We start from the raw sequence: 6,992 nt of genomic DNA, 5'->3' as shown, positions 1-6,992 counted from the left end.
CTGCCACTTTGAGAGGTTGTGAAAACTATGGAATGTGTGCACTAGTTAGAAGTCTAGTTAGAGGGCCTGCCCATAGGAGTAGATGCATGGAGGAATATTATCCCAGGCCTCTTCCTGTCACTCTGCTTCCCAGTCCTCCACAAGGTGAACGGTTATCCTATCACATGTCCCCACCACAATTATATTCTACAGAAGCGCATGGGGCCAAATGCTTACGGACTGAACCAAACTGTGTCTTTCCTCCCTTAAATCATGCACTATTTGGTCACAACTATACAAAAGTAAGTTAAAAAAAATAGATTGCCTGTGGAGTGGGTCAGCTGTTACTCTAAATGGGAGGCTGTGACCTCATGGGGTAAACGAACCAGGACAAGATTTCTTTAAAATAATTTCAGGGGTGCCCTAGGACCTCAAGTACTTCATTCCCTGGGCCATCTGCCTGGGTGCTGGGTAGTGGGAATTCTTGATCTAGCTCCTTGGAGCTAAAGGAAGAAGATTTTGTTTGGATGTAGTGATGTCTTGATCAATTCTGTCCTATATGGTTCAACCCAAGCTGTCCTCTTGACAGTTACCTCTTTTTTTATTATTATTAGATATTTTCTTTATTTACATTTCAAATGTTATCCCCTTTCCTAGTTTCCCCTCTGAAGACCCCATATCCCTTCCCCCCTCATCCTGCTCACCAACTCATCCACTCCTACTTCCTGGCCCTGGCATTTCCCACATTGGGGCATAGAACCTTCACAGGACCAAGGGCCTCTCCTCTCATTGATGACCAACTAGGCCTCTAGACATATGTTAGAGGCCTCTGTTACATACGCAGCTAGAGCCATGAGTCCCACCATGTGTTTTCTTGAATACCCAAGGTAAAATTCGCAAAACACATGGACAGTTACTTCTATTGAAGAAGCTCAATTAACTATCTGAATAGAAAGCTGCCCAAGAGGAGGTAGCTCTTTAATGTATATCCATCATTTCTCTCCAAGCCTGAAAGTAACACAGAAAGGATTGAGATAGCTGCCAACTTCCCAATGTTTAATTTTTTTTTTCCTTCTGGAAAGTTTTCTTTGATCATAGTGTATGTAGACCCAAGACAAAGATGGAAAAGTGAAGAGACTTTTAGTGTGTGTGTCTGGCTAAGCATGGACTTTATCAACAGGGAGTATTATCTATGGATCTCTGCACTATCTACCATCAGTCTGCTTATAATCTGTCCACCTTGTAGTAAAATATGTTTTTCAATATAATTTCATATATCTTACTAAAATTATTAAGGCCACTTCAAATTTCCCATAGGGGTTTACTCAAATAATTATCAGTTCTGGGAGAGTTGAAGCTACTGCAGATGATGCACATGGGTATCATGTCCAGAGTCTTTACTTCTAGTGGGTTTTTTATACTGAGAATTCTGAAAATATACTGACATTGTAGTGCAAACATCTTAGTAGGGCAGTGCATGGGCTTACTACAAAGATAACATGAAATTTGAAATCACAGTTACTTTTATAGAACGTTTCAGTTTCTTCAGGTTCCTGGCCTTTAACATGACACTTGAGAGAGAACACCGAGTCATCAGCGTGCCACATGGTATATATTGTTCATCTCCTGCTGAAAAGGGCTAATGCACAGAGAGTAACTCAATTTATCTCACACTGAAACAAATGGCGAGACATCAAACTGTTGCATAACAGGAAGCATAAACAATGAAGTAATAAAAACCAAATGTGATTAGTGTGATTTAGAGAAAAAGAGGAAAAGAGGGGAAAGAAATAGGAACAAAGTGGGGATAAGGACCGAGTGACAGCATGACCAGAGATGACACGTGAGACCTTTAAAATAGTTTGCTATTACTCAAAAGATAAATGTATTAATATAAAAGTGATATTTAGGTACAAATGGAGGTCCTTAAGTATAAACACGGTTTGGTTGGGAAATTATTCAGGTTACTTGAGCAAGGGGGTTCACTAAAGATTTTGACTAACTTTCTATTTAATCATTAAATTTGAATGGCTTAAAATCTGCCAGAGTCCTTAAAATCAGGAACAGGAGAACCATCCTCATAGACGGCAATTCATGTTTGAAGGTACCTTTCTGGAGATGAGTGGCAGCTGAGGAAACATGAAAATAGAAAATGTCCATTGATCTTGAGAGTCAAGCCCAGAATATTGTATAAGTTCTAGAAGTCTATTCTGGCCCTTGGTTAAAAAGCAAATTCGAAATATTAGAATATCAGATGGAGATATGCAATAGATATTTTATTTAATTAAAGAAAACAAAACAGGACTTTTTGTTTTAAACATATGCATGGAAATCCTGAATAAAAAAAAGTACCCATGTATCAAGTAACCTTTCAAAGTTAGATGTGGAAGTTTTAAATGCAAGAACAAGGGCCAAAAATAAGGAGATCGTTTATCATGCTGTGGACAAGATATTACTGTTCTTCAACAACAAATTGCATGGTAGAGAACAGAGGTGGGATGATAAATACAACTTTTGAGTCAGTAGCAGAGTGCTGGAGTGGTGGCTCAGTGGTTAAGAGTGCCGACTGGACATTCATGGGTCCCTGGTTTGAATCCCACCTATCGCTTTTGTCTGCATCTGTGCAGTGAGTCAAAAGCAGATACTAGATGCTATTTAAAACGAGGAAGCTAGATGAACCATCCAGAAAATGAGTATAGTCAGAAAACAGAAGCATGGAGCTCTGGTACCCTTCAACAGGTCAGAGCAGGGATGTGGAGCTGAGAATGAAAGCTCAGAGTGACTGTGAGCTTTGGTAGTGAACATGTGGTAGAAGTCATTTCTAGAAAGTTCAGTGAATCATAAGGTCAAAAGAGATAAGGAACAGAGCTTGTCAAATGTGGCTGATAGATCAAAGTAAGAACTCAGTGGACCATAGAGTTTTGGCTACAGAAAAGTTGTTTGTGATTGTTACGGTTTGGATCCTTATATCAACTCCCAATTTATATTTTGAAATGATAACCTACAAGACAATTGTGAATGTACGGGCACACATACATATATGTATGTGGTACCAGTGGAGGCCAGATCCCATGGAACTGAAGTTACAGGTATCTGTGAGCTGTCTGATGTAGGTGCTGGGATTCAAATTCCAGTCCTCGTGATAGGGGAACAAGCACTCTTAACCACTGAACCATCTTTTTGCCCAGGAAACTGAGCCTTTAAAAAGGTCATTAGATCTTGAGGAATGGTACCACTCTTATAAAAGACTACATAAGACTGACTTAGTCCTGTCATGGTTTGAAGACATGGCATGCCAACAGTACTCTATAAAGTAGGAAAGAGGACACTTGTCCTCAGCACACACTGGCAATGTTCTTTGTCAACTAGAGTTTGCTAGAGGGACAGGAAAGAGAAGTTTAAGTAAAATGGAAGAAGGAAGCTTGGGATCCAGTGCATTATACAGATGGTGTTTATGCTCATGAGATTTGTCACAAAGGAGGGAGGACTGTGATGAGATGTAGAAGCCTTTTGATTTTTTTTTTTTTTTGAGATGGGGAATGTATGTAAATAAAAATGAGTCTGTTAAGAATACAGGCACTCAGGTGAGAGCAGGAGAAATTCCTAGTACAGATTTTTGAGTAGAGAGCCCTAAGGCAGATGTGCAGGTAGAGGGGTCAGCCATGTTAGGAGATAATTCTCCATATATTTCGCCAATCTCTGTTTGTCTTGAGAGCCGCCACTCATTGCCCTTTCGCACTGGACTATTTTCCAGGGATGTTTGTACAGCGAAGAACATGTGATATTAGACAGTATCTGCCTCCCCTTGGAGAAAACACAGGTTTGCTTGCTGTTCAGTATAATAAAGAAAATGTCTCCTTCTGAGGGAGGTCAGGGCAGTTTGCGTTTACCACCCATTATAAAATATTCAGGTTCCCCACATTCAAAATTCCTCTCATGAAAAGCAACCTACTGCAAACATTGATGTCACTTGGTCTTCAAAACACTGCCCAATGGGAGTGGGGGCTAAGGGAGCCATGTGAATGCATGAACACCAACTGAGCAAAAGAACTGGTTATGGAGCTGTCTGTGTGTCTGTCTGTCCCCTCTTTAATTGTTCCATGACACAGATTCTCATAATTATGGAGGTTGGGAATTATGTCCAAGATTCACAAGTGAAAAGCTGGAGAACCAAGAGAGCCGGTAGTGCAGCGGAAGACTGAGTCAGAACAGGATTCTAGCTGAAAGGCAGGTGAGCAGAGGAAGAGAGTTCTTTCTAAGTCATCCTTTAATTCAAGCATTGCACAACCTGTCCAATGCCCACCTGCATGGGGAGGACAGCAGGCATCAGTTAGTCCTAGACTCCAGCAGTCCTCTCTCTTAGAAACACCATCATAGACATGCCCAGAAAATATTTGAGTGCCTTGTGGCCTCACCAACTTGACACAATAAATTAACTATTCCTGAAGCCGTCAGAGACATAACCATAACAACTATATCACTTCTAGGGCCATAGAACTCAGATCTGTTCTGTAGAACTCAGGACTCTTGCAGCATTTATAAGCTACCTTTTCATATTTTCCTAATTTTGACAGATCCCATTTAGGTGCTTTGGACATGCTTCATATGGTCATACGAGTAAATCGGGTTTATGGGCGTAGGCACAGGTGGTTGACTGTTATTAATTCAATTATCTTACTTAAATCAGAAACATGGTCATGGCAATATAGCAAAGATAAAAGAGAAATTATTCATGTCCTAAAATATGTAAAACTGTGAAGCAATGACTAAGGAGAAAGAGTCATTCCTGGATCAGCCTAGAAGATTGAATACACTTTTGGGTGGTTTCAAGGACCACTTGCTTGTGAGTGTAAAATGGTAGGAGAGAACATTGCTATATGTAGTACAGATGAAGTTGTTTTTTGACTGAAGCATAGACTTCATGTTCAAGTGTGAAAGTTGAGTAATGGAAGCCAGGAAGAGGAGAGTAGGCCAAGCCTGGTGAGAGGATGATGGCAACAATAATGGAATTGCCAGCAGCTCTAGAAGGAAGGGAATGTACCAACTGGAACTCAGTGAATGACGGGAGAACTGGTTGACTGTGCAGCTCATCCTGAAAGTAGGCAAAGAACCACGCGATGGTGGTATCTGAAGAGTCTCTGGAATTTTGCAATCACAGCTTTCATTTTGCTTAGGGGAGGATAATATTTTCTGTGTTCTAAAAGGTGAGAAATTCATCTCAAAGATATTGAATTCAGGTGTGTCACATTTTCAAGAAAGAACATTTATTTTTCTGATGACCACTGCAATCTTTTTTATTGTATATGCGTTTCGCTTCAAATGTTCAAAAATCCCTTTTAGCATATTCTTGATTCTTGATATTAGTTTCATAAAATTATTATTTCAAAAATTTATACCTTGCAGATCAATGACTTGCAAACGTTTTTGATGGTGCATGACGTAAAGTAAAATGCTTTTATTAGTTTACATTCTGATGTATGTAACATTATGTATAAATCATGTACTTGTATTAAAATACAAATGCAACCAACTATGACTATAATAGATATATGATGAAACTTAGCCAGTCATAGGAATCGAAATGGAATGAGGAGTTGAATAGATTTTAGTGCAATACTTTTTCTTATTGTATTTTAATATGTATCTTGTAGACAATATTAACACCATCATGGCCTGTATTAATAATATTTAAGAGAAAATAATATGACTGTTCTAAAACTGATGAAATTATTATTGTCTTCTAACTCCCAAGTCTTTAGTCTCCAAGGACACACAGGACTAGCACTGGCTCAGTTGTACCTGCGTTCAGAGAACTGCTTTCTCTACATGGACTATTTTTGCAAAAGTCTTTTAAATTTTCTTTTTCACAAGGGGTGAGTGAATTTCATTAAAGCCCTCAATCTGCTAAACGGTTGCACTTAAATTATAACAGTTCCAACAGGATCAAAGGCCACTTGTCTTATTGAACTGTCACTGTTGCATGGGGACATCATGATGAACTAGACAGCATGTGATGGGCTCACATTTGGGCTCAGTGACGACATCCAAGCCAATTTGCACATTCCATATTGGAATAGCTTCAATGCTTTATTCCTTATAGGGCAAATAACAATAAAAAGGAAGTTCTAATATTTTATTTCCAACCTCAGCGAATCCTTCTTTTTCTGAGACCATGGTCTTTGCTGGCCTTTCTGTCGAGTATGTGGATTAGAATACAGTTTTCTTGATAGTGTATGCTTTGCAATCTACCCTAGAAGCTGATATGTATTCCATGCTTATCAATTGTTTGGTTACTAGGTACATCCATATTATCCCTTGATTTAGAAATTAGGCATCTTTATCTTGTATTTGCTACATCTTTGTATTCAATGACTTCATTCTATAATTACTAAAACCGAATCCCCTTATTTAGTGGTGTCCTTAAGCAGAGCATTGCTGAATCCTATCTCATGAAGAACTTCCATGTTAGCTAATAGCTAAAGTCCACTTTAAAATTATCTTTTCCTGCATGTGATGAATAGGAACCCTCCTATTGATTTTTGTTCTAAATGCAATCTACACTCAGCACATATATAGCACATATATAAAATTACGTATTTGATAAAAATCAAATCCCATTACAAAACCCTTCTACTTCGATTCTGTTCACCATCCTGATTCTAAGCATCTGGGTCCATTTCCCTTTCCTGCTTCCTCTGGCCCCAGCCCAGACTCTTCACATTGCTGGAGCTACCGAAGAGGTGGGCAGCCAGGTGTGGACAGAATGTTTTTTTGGCACAATTTTCCTTCACAGGAAAAAAAATGTACGTATATAAACCTTATCTGGTACACACTGTTGCAATCTGTGATGAAATCCTTCATGTCCCAACACATCATTCCTCAGAATGGTTCTCATATCACCTAAATTGTTTAAGAGGTGAGCCTTTCTCTTAGATCAACATTGCTTTGCCATGGGTTTCATACTCCTGATTTGATACCTACAGTCATCTTATTCAGTCTGTCTCTAATGGAGT

The sequence above is a fragment of the Mus musculus genome, chromosome 2, assembly GCF_000001635.26.
Source record: "Mus musculus strain C57BL/6J chromosome 2, GRCm38.p6 C57BL/6J".
Taxonomy (NCBI): Eukaryota; Metazoa; Chordata; class Mammalia; order Rodentia; family Muridae; genus Mus; species Mus musculus.
This window is presented reverse-complemented; position numbering follows the sequence as displayed.